We start from the raw sequence: 14,511 nt of genomic DNA, 5'->3' as shown, positions 1-14,511 counted from the left end.
GGTTCTCCACCCCAGAGCCACGTACCTCCTTAGCCTTGGCCGCAGCACAACATACACACTGCCCTAGTGTTGGGACATGATCACCTTTTGTTTTGAGGATGCCAGACAAGAGGTGAGGATTTTTTTTCCAGGAAGCCAAATGGTTTCAGTCAAAACAGCTGTTGTTTAGGATACAGACCCCACTGTACCAGGGCCATGCACACCCAATCCCCAAGTGAGCATCAGCTTTGACAACATTCAAAAATCACTTATTTATAAAGCAAACAAAACAAAACAAAAATTCCATGAATAAAATTGAAAAGCAAAAATACATCTGCAACAGACACAACAAACCAAAGATTCAAATCATGGTGCCATTACTGTGTGAAAAAAAAAAAAAAAAAAAAAAAAAAAAAAAAACAAGGTTTTTAGAATTATCCCTAAAGGAAAATGGAAAGATAATGACACCAAGCAACTGACAAAAGAAAAACTATAGATGGCCCCAGAAAAGTCGTTCAAACTTATTAGTAGCACTCGGCTTCCAGGGAAAGGGCCTGGATGAATTTCCTGGCAGGCGGCAGGCCCAGTGTTTGCAAATTTAGGAGAAGCAGGAATGAGAGTCCATGAGGGAGGGGGATTGGGAGGAGAGCCAAGGCCCTAAAGATCCACTTTCAGGAAGCCATGTGGGGTCATCACTGAGGCTGTCACAGAGAGATCCAGGAGGTGACCGGCTTGCAGATTCACCTTGGGAGTCAGGAGACACAGGAAAAGAGAGGCTGTGCTTTGCTTTGGACGAGGGCATTTTGTTACATGAGAGGAGGACAGATGATAACTATTACCCCTGTTGCTCTGTGGGCCTATTTTGTGCCAACCTCTGCACAGGGCACCTTCAGGGGCACCTGTCTGAAACCCGACAGCCTTTTTTCTCATTTGCCAGTGACCTCTGAAAGAGCTGACCCTGTAAAAAGATGGCTTTGCCAAATGCAGATTCTATGATCATTCAATAATTGGGGATTTGAAGCTGTTTTAAGTAACCATTTCTTCTACTAGCACAAAAATTAAAATCACCAGCTTTTGCTTAGATGTATTAAACTGGATGTCTAAAACATCATTTCTTCTTTTACAAAATACATAGCTAAACATTTTCTGTTATCACGATTAACAAACTAGCAGTAAGCATTTAACTAGAAATTCAGGACCAATGGCCAGTGAGGCTAAAATTAACTTGTTTTTATTTGCCATTAACTGTGCTAAACATCTTTCTATTTAACAATAGACTTCATAAGTCATTATTGGGAGTAAACATGACAAGAGCCAAGCCTTGGAAGCCACCCAAGGCTGCCGTAGGCTTGCCACCATATTGTAGGTTTATTATATTAAGTAATAGAAGCCCAGACACAAGTTATCACACTTCTCTAATCCATCCTTTCCATTGCCACATTCTCATTGGAATACTACGCTAAAGTAAATGGCACTAATTTCATCCTAGATTTAACTAAACTGAAATAATTGCAATGCTCCATTTTTTTTTTTTTTTAAATAAAGAGACTATTCTCCATCAATCCAGTGGATTCTTGCACTCTGCTACTCTCCTGGGCCTCCCACCCATCAATAACCATCTGCTTCCTAGATGAGCTCACCCAAGGTGTTAACCACCTGCTGCCTTGAAGAGTTGTCTCCAAAGCATAATTTCTGCATCTGAAAATGTATCTGATGTTGCTAAATGAGCACTATCTAAAAGCACCAGGAAGAGTGCAAATGTGTACCCTTCTTGAGTCTGGAATAGCAGCCCCTGGAGAGACCTGATTCTAATATCCCTCAGGGGACACCTAACTCCTGTCAAGATCATTTTCCTCTGCCTCCTGTGAGTTTCACAGAGAGAGTGTCAGGGTCCTTTGGCCATTCTAAGACATGCAGACTCCAAGGCCTTAGGAAAGCCAGCTTTCATCTCTTTCTTGCTCTTCTCTAACGACCCATCCCAAGGTTTCGTTACTAATATCGTTGTTGCCATTTTGCGCTGTGCTTTCTGCCACTGGACTAGAATGATCATAGCATTTTCATGAAAAAAGTTGATACAGTATACATAGCCAGACCACCAATACACCTGGATATATCAATCATTTTAATGTTATACATTTTATTAAAATGTTATTTGAAAACAAGCAGGAGATGCTGCTTCACCTTGGGTCACCCTGCTGGTGCTCATGCACGGCTGTACCTAAACAGTTAGTCTAAACTCACACCATACCCAACACATCTATGTTCTAAGGGTTAAAGATAACAAGCCTAAGCATGCTGGGACATAGTCGGCCCTTGCCAAGTGTCTGTTTAGTGTTAATTATTGTGTTCACCTAGACTACTTGGGTTGTTTTTGTTTGTTTGTTTTGACCAAGTCTGTCTCTATCACCCACGCTGGAGTGCAGTGGCGCGATCTCGGCCTCCCTAGTAGCTGGAATTACAGGCACGTGCCACCACCCCCAGCTAATTTTTGTATTTTTAGTAGAGATGGGGTTTCACCATATTGGCCGGGCTGGTCTTGAACTCCTGACCACAAGTGATGCACCTGCCTCGGCCTCCCAAAGTGCTGGGATTACAGGCGTGAGCCACTGCGCCCAGCCAACCACTTGGTTTTTATGATGCTGTCTGAAGCACAATACATTTGTGATTGAAATGCTAACTGGTCTTACACATTATCCCATGACTCACTCCCAGCCTCAGGCTTCTGGCAGGAAGGGCCGGTTGGGTTGGAGAGAGGACTTGGCTTTGGCACTAGACTCTGCACTGGGGCAAGGCAGATGCTGGGGGAACTTACAGAGATGCTGAGTCCAGTGGGAACCACCATGTTCAAGGGATGCACAAAAACACCCAGACATGGCTCCGGAATTCTAAGGCCAGATGGTGCAGGGGGCACTGATGTGGGACGGAAATGGTCAGACATCAGGCAGGAAGTTAACACTGGTCTGGGCGGAGGGAGGACAGCACAGAGATTTGTTAGATTTGGGTCCGGGGGATGGAGACACCAAGCCCCAGTGAGATAGGGTCACTGGGCCCATTGCAGGAATGGAAACAAGGACAAAGGCCAAGGTCTAGGCAGAATTACTTGTACCTGCTCAAAGGCTCAGAAACAAGAGGAGATTTATTTCTAATGAACCACCTCATCAGAGTTGGGCTAGTTGCAAAGGGGAAACCTTGCCAAGCCTCTCGGGGTTGGGCTGGTTTAAGCGTTTGTCCAAGAAGGAAAGGGAGAAATAAATGTCCTTGTGGCCCCATCTAAAGGAAGAAGAGGGCCTCTAAGGCTGGGCTACATTTGAGATGAGAACTGACATAGAAAATTATGATTAAGGCCAGGTGCAGTGGCTTACACGTGTAATCCTAGCACTTTGGGAGGCCGAGGCGGGCAGCTCACGAGGCCAGGAGATCAAAACCAGCCTGACTAACATGGTGAAACACCATGTCTACTGAAAATACAGGTGTGGTGGTGCACGCCTGTAATCCCAGCTACTCAGGAGACTAAGAAAGGAGAATTGCATGAACCCAGGAGGCAGAGGTTGCAGTGAGCCAAGATCACACCACTGCACACCAACCTGGGCGACAGAGCGAGACTCCCTCTGAAAAAAAGAAAAAAGAAAAGAAAAAAAAGAAAAAGAAAATTATGATTAATATAAAGGCATTCCACCCAGGCTATAAAATCATTTAATTCAACCCAACATGATTGTAAAAGCCACTATCATAAAAACTGGGGTAAAGATGTGACATTAAATATTGGATTTCTCTCCAAACTGGATGGCTTTTGAAATCAGATTTCTAGCAGACATGTGAATAAGCACATATAGCAAGAGAATATAACCACAAGGAGATTTTTGTTTAAAAACTCTTACTTCAGATTCTCAGTTCTTAAATCATGGCTAACAGTTCCTGTTAGAAAAAGCTGTAAGGCTTTTAAATTCGTCAAAATAGAAAACAAAGGATTACTGTGTGTTCTTTCTAGGGATGTCCATTAACAATCTCTGAGTTGTTTTACAACTCTTTAATTAGAAAACGAATACAAATTAGTTTTGCCCAGATAGATGCAAATTTGTTGTATCTGGTGGAATGCAATTGATTAGTGACCCATTTTCCATCTACAGTTAATTATTGAACAACCTGGGGTTAGGGACTGCAGACACCCTCTGCAGTTGAAAAATCCATGTATAACTTTTGACTCCCCTAAAGCTTAACTACTAGTTGACTGGAAGCCTTACCAAGAGCATAAGCAATTGATTAACACATATTTTATATTTTACATGTATTGTATGCTGGATTCTTCCAATAAGGTAAGCTGGAGAAAAGAAAAGTCATATTAAGAAAATTGTATGGAAGAGAAAATACATTTACAGTGCTGTACTGTGTATATTGATACCATAAGCTTACTTTGTCTGTTTACAAGGTAAATCAGCTGTCTGAAATGGCAGGCAGAGTTGCAGCTGCAGACCTCAATCTATGGTACATATTGAGCAATTGAACTTCTTCTTGCAAAGTCATAACTTATCTCTGCTTCTTGGGAACACTTCCAGCATTCCTAGTGGCCCTTCATATGGGTCCCATGGTGTTATTCAAGGTTTATGGTATTGCACTAACCACAGTGTAAACTCCACCAGCACCATGAGAGATCACTTTTTACTGTGATGTGCAATTTACTGCAGAGACGAACTGCTCACAGGGAGATTAAGTGTCACATGGCATTTTAAGCAGATACTGGCAACACTTGAGCTCACCTCAGTAGCAACAGGAGGTGGCTACAAACCTATCACAGTGGTATAGCAAGGGTTGCAGTTAATTTCATGCAGTTATGTCTTAATGCTGCGTCATCACGTTTGTTCACATTTTTCTCAACTGTGAATGGCGCCATATACAATCTATGTTTGTGTGTGTATGTTTTGATAAATTTTAACTTTCTGTAAAGGATTTGAGTATACTTTATGGTCACAAATGATATAATAGACTAGTATCTACACATACTTTATGTATTCATGGCATACCTAACTTTTCTTAATTTTTTCTCTATTTCTAGGCTATGCCATTCATCTGTAAGTTTTCCAAATTATCAAAAATCTCCAAAAATTTTTTCTAACATGTTTACCGGAAAAAGATGTATGTATAAGTGGATGTGTGCAGTTTAAACCCATGTTGTTCAAGGGTGAACTGCATTTGGAGAATCATCTCTTTTTTTTTTCTTTTCTTTTCTTTTTTTGAGACAGAGTCTCACTCTGTCGCCCAGGCTGGAGTGCAGTGACATGATCTCGGCTCACTGCAACCTTTGACTTTCTAACCAAGCAATTCTCCTGCCTCAGCCTTTCAAGTAGCTGGAACTCCAGGCATGTGCCACCATGCTTGGCTAATTTTTATATTTTTAGAAGAGACGGGATTTCACCGTATTGGCCAGGCTGGTCTCAAACTCCTGGCTTCAAGTGATCCTCCCACCTCGGCCTCCCAAAGTGCTGAGATTACAGGCGTGAGCCAGCACACCCAGCTGGAGAATCATTTCTGCATCTCTTTTCTGCCTTTATGCCTGTGGTACTTTGAATTCTCCTTGGAGCAAGTTGTGAGATCTTACTGCTTCCCTTATTCATTAATGAGTTAAAGAAAATCCTTGACATGTGTTCATTTTATATCAGCGTGAGAATTATGATTAAACTCTCTTTTAAATATTCTCTTTTAACACAACAGAGCATTCAATCCATTGAAAAGATGCAAGGCACTATGTATGTGTCCTAGAACATAAACAAAGTCAAAAGAGGCAGCCTTTGTGACGAAAGAACTGAACTGCTGATTGAAGACTGGGCTCCCGTCCCAGTGCTGGCAGTGGCCGTGCAGGCAGCCGTGGGCAAGTCTGCGCCCCTCTCTGACTCTGTTACCCCTCTGGGGGAATGAAGGTGAATTATCATAGCCCTGATTCCTGTGGTTCCATACCATCAAATCCAACTAGATTTATCTTTGAATGTGTGGCTTACAATCTAATACAAATGTAACATCCTGTCTTATCCTAAAGGATGAATCCAAAACATCAAAAATGGAGTTAAAATACAGTTTCCTAAATAAAGAGCAAAAATGTCGGTTTACCCATGTCTATACATGAGTGCAGGGCACTCCCCAACAGCTAGATTCCAGTCTTGTCCCTCTTTGAGGGACAGCTACTCCAGCAGCTGAGGATTGCCAGGAACTTTAGTGGGACTTTGATCACTTATGAAGGGAATGTAAGGAGGAGAGGCATGGCTTGGGGACTGCACAGGCAGTGCCCACAAGCGCTGGCCTGGCGGCAACTGAGATCAGGTACAATGTAGTCTCCAGAGATTTTTTTTTTTTTTTTTTTTGAGATGGAGTCTAGCTCTGTCGCCAGGCTGGAGTGTGATCTCGGCTCACTGCAACCTCTGCCTCCCAGGTTTAAATGATTCTCCTGCCTCAGCCTCCCAAGTAGCTGGGATTAGTGGCACGTGGCTCCATGCCCAGCTATTTTGTATTTTTAGTAGAGGTGGGATTTCACCATGTTGGCCAGGATAGTCTTGATCTCCTGACCTTGTGATCCACCCATCTTGGCCTCCCAAACCCAGAGATTTTAATGAAATTTTCCTACAGTAGAAAGAACAACCATTCCTGTCCCAGAATTATCATTAGCCAATCAAAATGGTCAACAAATGTGGCAGTTCTTGCAAATTTTAATTTGAAAAAAAAGGAGAGATCACTAAATTGACAAGCTAGAGTCCATCAGTTTTGATTTTATACATATGTATATATGAGTATATAAACATATATTCAGATATATATATATTTCTGTACTGCAGTGAAATGTTCTAAATGTCTATGAAATTTTAAAAAGTTATTCATTTGCAAATCTTTGTTGAGTATTTATAGGCCTAGATTTAACTGAGCAAGAAGGGGAGTGGGTGAAAAAGCAAAGGACATGAACAGACACTTCTCAAAAGAAGACATACCATGTGGCCAAGAAACATGAAAAAAAGCTCAACATCACTGATCTTTAGAGAAGTGCAAACAAAACCACAGGGAGATACCACCTCACACCAGTCAGAATGACTAGTATTAAAAAGTCAAAAAACAACAGATGCTAGTGAGGTTATATAATGGGGAAAAAATGAACGCTTTTACACTGTTGGTGGGAGAGTAAATTAGTTCAACCATTATGGAAGACAGTGTGGTGATTCCTCAAGGAATCAGAAATATCATTTGACCCAGCAATCCCATTACTGGGTATATATTCAAAGGAATAGAAATCATTCTATTATAAAGATATATGCACACATATGTTCGTTGCAGCACTATCCACAATAGCAAGGCATGGAATCAACCCAAATGCCCATCAATGATAGACTGGATAAAGAAAATGTGGTACATATACACCATGGAATACTATGCAGCTATAAAAAGGAACAAGATCATGTCCTTTGCAGGAACATGAATGGAGCTGGAAGCCGTTATCCTTAGCAAATGAACACAGGGACAGAAAACCAAACACCACATGTTCTCACTTATAAGTGGGAACTGAACGATGAGAACATGGACACACGTGGGGAACCACACACACTGGGGCCTGTCAGAGGCGGGGCAGTTTCAGGGACGGGAGAGCAGCAGGAAGAATAGCTAATGGATGCTGGATTTAATACTTAGGTGATGGGTTGACCTGTGCAGCAAACCACCATGGCCCACGTTTTCCTGTGTAACAAATATGCACATTCTGCACATGTACCCTGAACTTAAAATAAAAAGTGAAGAAAAATAAATAAATAAATATTTTTTTAAAAAGTTATTCATGTGCAAATCTTTATTGAGTATTTATAGGCCTAGGTTTAACTGGGCAAGGAGGGGAGTGGGTGAAAGAGCCATCACCAGCGGCCCACAGCTTCAGAACAAGTTGATTGCTGTCTCACAGACAGCTTTAGAGAGACTTAAAGAAGTATCTGCAAGTCCAACCGTCCTCCCCGAGAGTGGAATGCAGAAGAACGGATGCTCCAGCTTCCCTCCTCCGTTGATCAAAGCTCACTCACGAGAGCCTTGATGCCCCAGAATTTTGGGACTGAGGATGCACGTTACTGGTAGGACCTACGTGTCACCACTAGGTGACCACAGGGAGGCCCAGAGGCAAGAGACAAGAAATATGAGGCATGAGTGTGAGGTAGGGAGGGCTTGTGAGGCAGGGCACTGCCAGGTCCTGCCCTGGAGCCACACAAAGGACTAAGCAGTCACCACAGTGGGTCCCTGATAGCAAGGGGCACAGCAGCCACCTGGTCCCCTCACTGCCAGGGCCACAGTGCTCAGAAAGCCAGGCAAGCGCTCAGCTGTGGGAGGTATGTAAACCAGTCCCAAACACAGAGTAAAGTGCCTGGACCTTTACATATAATTCTATCCTGGCGTCATCATTTGCTATCTTCCTTTTTTCTCCAGGAGAAAAATGTCCAATCATTCGCATATTTATGGCTCAAATAAGATGATTTGATTTTTTTTATTCCTCTCACTTTGCTTCATGAATCAACATGAAACACATTTTGAAACAGCTCTTTAAGGAAAGTCACACTTGCAGCAGATTCACTGTTAGGAAAAATCACTTTATCTTGGAAAGTTCACTATCGTAAGTTTCAATTGCCCCTAAGGCCATTAAAATCCTGGTCCTAGAACCTGCATATTTTGTGACCTGCTTCCTGTTAATGGGTGCTAAGGCTTCCGTAAAGAAGTCTTTAACTAAAGGAATGCGAACCAGCAGATAAGGCTCATTTTAGTGTCTGGCAGAGTGCATATTTCCATTTTGATGGCCGTAAGATCCGGAATTCTCTTTCCAAGTTATTTTTGATGTGAATCTACAACTGTAGCCAGGGGAAGTCTGGCCTTGACTTTGAAGACAGTCCCCTTCAGCAACGTTTTCCCACTTCTTTTGATGCTGTTTTGGTGCTTTATTGCAGACATCATACTTAAAATTCTCTTCGTTGACTCCAAAATATGTTGAAGGGCAAACATTAGCTTTCTGGCACATGTTCATTATTATTCCATGACAAACAAAAAGCACTTTGTACCCAGCAATCCTTTGTTTGATAGTAACCCAAAGGAAATGAAATCAGTATGTGTAGAGATGTCTGCACCCCCATGTGCATTGCAGCATTATTCACAATAGCCAAGACGTGGAAACCACATAAGTGTCATCAACAGATGAATGGATAAATAAATTGTTTTTTTGTTTTTTGTTTTGTTTGTTTGTTTTGAGACGGAGTCTCTGTCACCCAGGCTGGAGTGCAGTGGTGCTATCTCAGCTCACTGCAACCTCTGCCTCCCAGATTCCACTGATTCTCCTGCCTTAGCCTCCCGAGTAGCTGGGATTACAAGCATACGCCACCACACCCAGCTATTTTTTTTGTATTTTTAATAGAGGCAGGGTTTCACCATGTTGATCAGGCTGGTCTCGAACTCCTGACCTCGTGATCCACCCGCTTCAGCCTCCTAAAATGCTGGGATTACAGGAGTGAGCCACCGTGCCTGGCCATGAAATTGTTATTCAGTGATGCACTGCATAACAATGTTTGGGTCAACAACAAATTACATATCCACTGGAGGTCCCTTAAGATTATAATACAGTATTTTTATTGTACCTTTTCTATGATGCATAAATATGTACAATTGTGTCACAATTGCCTACAGTATTGAGTACAGTCACATGCTGCACAGGTGTCTATCCTAGGCATATACCAGGCTATGCCATCTAGGTTTGGGTAAGGACACCCTATGATGCTCTCACAACAAAAATGCCTAAGGATGCATTTCTCAGAACATATTCCCTTTGTTAAGTGACAGCTGACTGTGCAATAGAGTATTACTCAGCCCTTAAAAAGAAGATCCTTCTATTTTTGGCAATATGGATGAACCTGGCAGACATTATGCTAAGTGAAATAAATCAGGGAAAGAAAAATACTGCATGATCTCACTTACACGTAAACTTTTTTAAAGGAGAATACATAGAGGATAAATCAGGTAGGAGGAAGAGAGAAGGAAATGAGGAGATGCAGGTCGAAGGTTTGAAGGTACAGATAGGTAGAATCCATTCGTCTGGAGAGCTAAGGTATAGCATAAGCACTACAGTTATAATATTACGTTGTATACTGGATATTTACTTTGCGTGCTCTCATCACCCACACACACAATAAATGGGTAACTAGGAGGGATGATGGATATGTTAATTTGCTTGACTACAGTATTTATTTCAGTATGTGTATAAAAAAACTTGTTGTACACTCTCCCCTCCAACAAAAATAAACATTTAAAAAGTACTTTGTTCGTTTTTTTTTCAGACAGCATCTCTCTCTGTCACCCAGGCTGGAGTTCAGTGGCACCATCATAGCTCACTGCAGCCTCGAACTCCTAAGCTCAAGCGATCCTTCCACCTCAGCCTCCTGAGTAGCTAGGACTACAGGCACACGCCGCAATGCTTGACTTTTTTTTTTTTTTCAGAGATGTGGTCTTGCTATGTTGCCCAGGTTGATCTTGAACTGTTCAAGAGCTATACAAGGTAAATGGTCTATGGAAACACCACCCTGGAAGCAAAATTATGAGCACAGTAAGGATCTTTCACAGAATTTTTCATTTTGTTTTGACCACCATTTGCTACATCAGCTGCCAAGGCTTCCTCCCACCCACTTCATTCCCAGTCATGGCTGGGGTTCCCCAGGGAAGCCTCCTGGAGACCATGCTCAGATTCTAGTTTCCCATGGTGATTTGCAACTAAGTGTCCAGTGGACACATGATGCCTAGATTCAAGCTGAAACTCCATGTTTGCATCCCCAAGTAAAACTTTGCAGTCTTTGCACATTTTTCTTTCCTTGCCCTAAGATTCTTTTCTGCATGAAGGGGTGGGAAATGGACATCTTTACATTGGATTCTCAGCGGCTCTCCCGGCACTGGCTGCCAGGCTGCTTACTCTTGCCCACGGTCTGGGTGGGTGGTGATTCCTTTGAGACATCCCAGCAGCTGCGGAGTCCCCTTGCACAGGCCACAATCCAAACAGAAATTAGGCTCCTTGTCACAGAGCTCAGCTCCACCCCATTGTAAAGAGCCTCACGCTTGGAGTGGCCCGAGTCACACTGCAGTGGTCAACAGGTCTGAGGCTCCCTGGAAAGGACTGAGTCTCAGGAGAACCAGGAGGTTCAGTCCCCAGCCTTTGTCTGCACCTGGAGTGACCAACTCAGATATAGATGGCTTCATTGGAGTATTAGTTCATTTTCACGCTGTTGATAAAGACATACCCAAGACCGGGTGATGTATACATTAAAAGGGGTTAATGAACTCACAGTTCCACATGGCGGGGAGGTCTCACAATTATGGTGGAAGGCAAAAGACATGTCTTACATGACAGCGGAAAAAAAAGACTGATAATCAAGTGAAAGGGGTTTTCCCAGATAAAACCGTCAGATCTCCTGAGACTTATTCACTACCACGAGAACAGTATGGAGGAAACTGACCCTGTGTTTCAGTTATCTCCCACTGGGACCCTCCCACAACGTGTGGAAATTATGAGAGCTACAATTCAAGATGAGATTTGGATGGGGACACAGCAAAACCATATTAATTGGTGACTGCTAGCACAGCTTTAAGAAAGAGGTGATATCAATTCTACACACTGCTGGAAAATAGAAAAAAAGGTAACATTCTCCAACTTATTTTATGAGGCCCGTATTACCAAAACCGGACAAATATATTACAAGAAATGGAAACTATAGACATATATCCTTCATGAACATAGACAATTTTTTTAAGCAAATCAAATAAAGGGATAAATAATCAGAAAACGACATAAGAAAACCCAATGGTTGGGCTTATCCAAAAAGCACAAGGTTGGATTAACATTTTAAAATCAATCAATGTAATGTACCATTAACAGAATAAAGGAGCACAACCACATGACCGTTTGAATAGATGCAAAAAGCATTTAATAACATTCATAATTTTTTAAAACCATCTCTCAAATTAGGAATAGAAGAGTCCCTCTCCAAGCTGAAAAACAGCATCTATGAAAAAAATACACCTAGTATTATAATTACCGTGAAAGACTGGATCTTTTCCCCTTACACAGTAGGATTGAGGCAAGAACTTTCACTTCTGTCACTTCTGTTCAATATGTACTAGAATTTCTAGCCAATGAAATAATTTAAAAAAGAAAATAAAAATATATGGCTTGGAAAGGAAGAAGTGAAACTTTTGTTTGCAGATCATGCATGGACAAATTCCAAAGAATCAAATAACAAAGTTACTAGAATGACTAAGTGAATTTAGCAAGATCATTGGATAAAATACCACTATATGAAAATAAATTATATTTCTATATGCCAGTAAATAACTGGAAAACAAATTTTAAAAAAAATTTTTTTTCTCTTTTTTTTAAAGACAGGGTTTCACTGTGTCACTCAGCCTGGAGTGCAGTGACTTGATCTTGGCTCACTGCAACCTCCACCTTCCAGGCTCAAGCTATTCTTCTACCTCAGCCTTCTGAATAGCTGGGACTATAGGCATGCATCACCACCCCTAGCTGTGAAAAAATAAAGTTTTAAACTAAAACAACACCATTATAGCATCAAAAAACAAACAAACAAACAAACAAACAAACAAAAAAACCGTGAAATATGTGAGATAAATTTAACAAACTGTAAGATCTCTATGTTGAAAATTACAAAATTTAAAATCTATAAAATGACAAAATGAGAGCGATTAAAGAAGACTTAAATAAATATATAAAGTTAATGGACTGGGTAATTTGATATTGGTAAAATGTCAATTTTTCCCAAATTAATCTATAGACTCAGTGCAATCCCAATCAAAATTCTAACCGGCATTGCTATAGAAATTTACAAGCTGATTCTACAGTTTATTTGAAAATGCAAAGGGCCTAGAATGATACTGAAAAAGAGGAACACAGTGGAGGAAAACACTAACTGATTTCAACAGCTATACTCATCAACGGTGTGGCATTGGCATATGAATAAATGGAATGGAATTGAGTGCCCAGATACAGACCAATACATATAGAGTGAATTGGTTTTCAACAAAGGTGCTGGGATAACCCAATGGGGGAAAGACAGTCTTTTCAACAAATGGTACTTGAACAACTGTTTATTGATTTGTGGGGGAAAGTGGACCTCAACTCAGGCCACATGCACCCTGGACCACAAAACATATAAACCATAAAAGAAAATATTAATAAACTAGCCTCCATCAACATTAAAACTTTCTGCTCTGAGAAAAAGATACTTTTAAGAAAATTAAAAGGGAAACTACAGAATAAAAGAAAATAATTACTAAACATTTCTGACTAGAGATTTGTATTGGAAGATAAAGTCTTACAAATCGGTAATAAAATAAGACACCCTATTTTTAATGGGAAAAATATCTGAATAGACTACTCACCAAAGAAAATATATGAATAGATTCAAAATTTATGAAAAGTTGTTTATTATCATTATTCACCAGAAAAATGTGAATTAAAACCACCATAAAACGCCACTCCACATGAAATACCTAAAAATTCAAAAGCCTGGTAATACCAAATCTTGGAGAGGAAGTACAGCATGGGTAGGGTTTAAAATGACATAATCTCTTTGGAAAACTGTTCAGCGATTTCTTACAAAGTCAAGCATATATCTACCTTATGCCCCCACAATTCTACTCCTAGATATTTAACCAAGATAAATGAAAGCATATATTCCAAAAAAGACATATACAAGACTGTTTAGAGTACTTTTTTTTTTTTTTTTTTTTGAGACAGAGTCTAGTTCTGTTGCCCAGGCTAGGAGTGCAGTGGTGCAATCTCGACTCACTGCAACCTCTGCCTCCCAAGTTCAAGCTATTCTCATGCCTCAGCCTCTTGAGTAGCTGGGATTACAGGCACACACCACCATGCCTGGCCACTTTTTTGTCATTTTAGTAGAGATGGGGTTTCGCCATGTTGCCTAGGCTGGTCTCAAACTCCTAAGCTCAGGCAATCTGCCCTCCTTGGCCTCCCAAAGTGCTGGGATTACAGGAGTGAGGCACCCACGCTCGGCCTGTTTATAGTACTTTTATTCATAATAGCCAAAACAGAAAACAACTCAAATATCTATTACCAAGAGAACTGGGGGAAAAAAAGAGCTGTAATGCATTCATATGATGAACGCTACATAGCAATAAAGAAAGACAAACTACCGATTCATACAACATGGATAAATCTGAGAAATGTGTTGAACCCAGACACAAAGGGTACATATGGTATGATTCATTTACATGCATTTAGAGAACTGACATCGAATCCACTTACAGACTTCGGAGCCATGGTGACCTCAAACTGGTGGAGGATTGACCAGGAGGGAACAGGAGGAGACCTTCTGCGGTGACTGAAATATTTTACATCTTGATTTTGGTCTTGGTTTTACATTTGTCCAAACTCATCAAACCGAACACATAGGATCTAAGCATTATGTTACATGTAAATTTTTCCAGAAGATACTAAGCTATATTTTGGAGGATGTAAAAGTC

Source organism: Rhinopithecus roxellana, chromosome 14, assembly GCF_007565055.1.
Source record: "Rhinopithecus roxellana isolate Shanxi Qingling chromosome 14, ASM756505v1, whole genome shotgun sequence".
Lineage (NCBI taxonomy): Eukaryota > Metazoa > Chordata > Mammalia > Primates > Cercopithecidae > Rhinopithecus > Rhinopithecus roxellana.
This window is presented reverse-complemented; position numbering follows the sequence as displayed.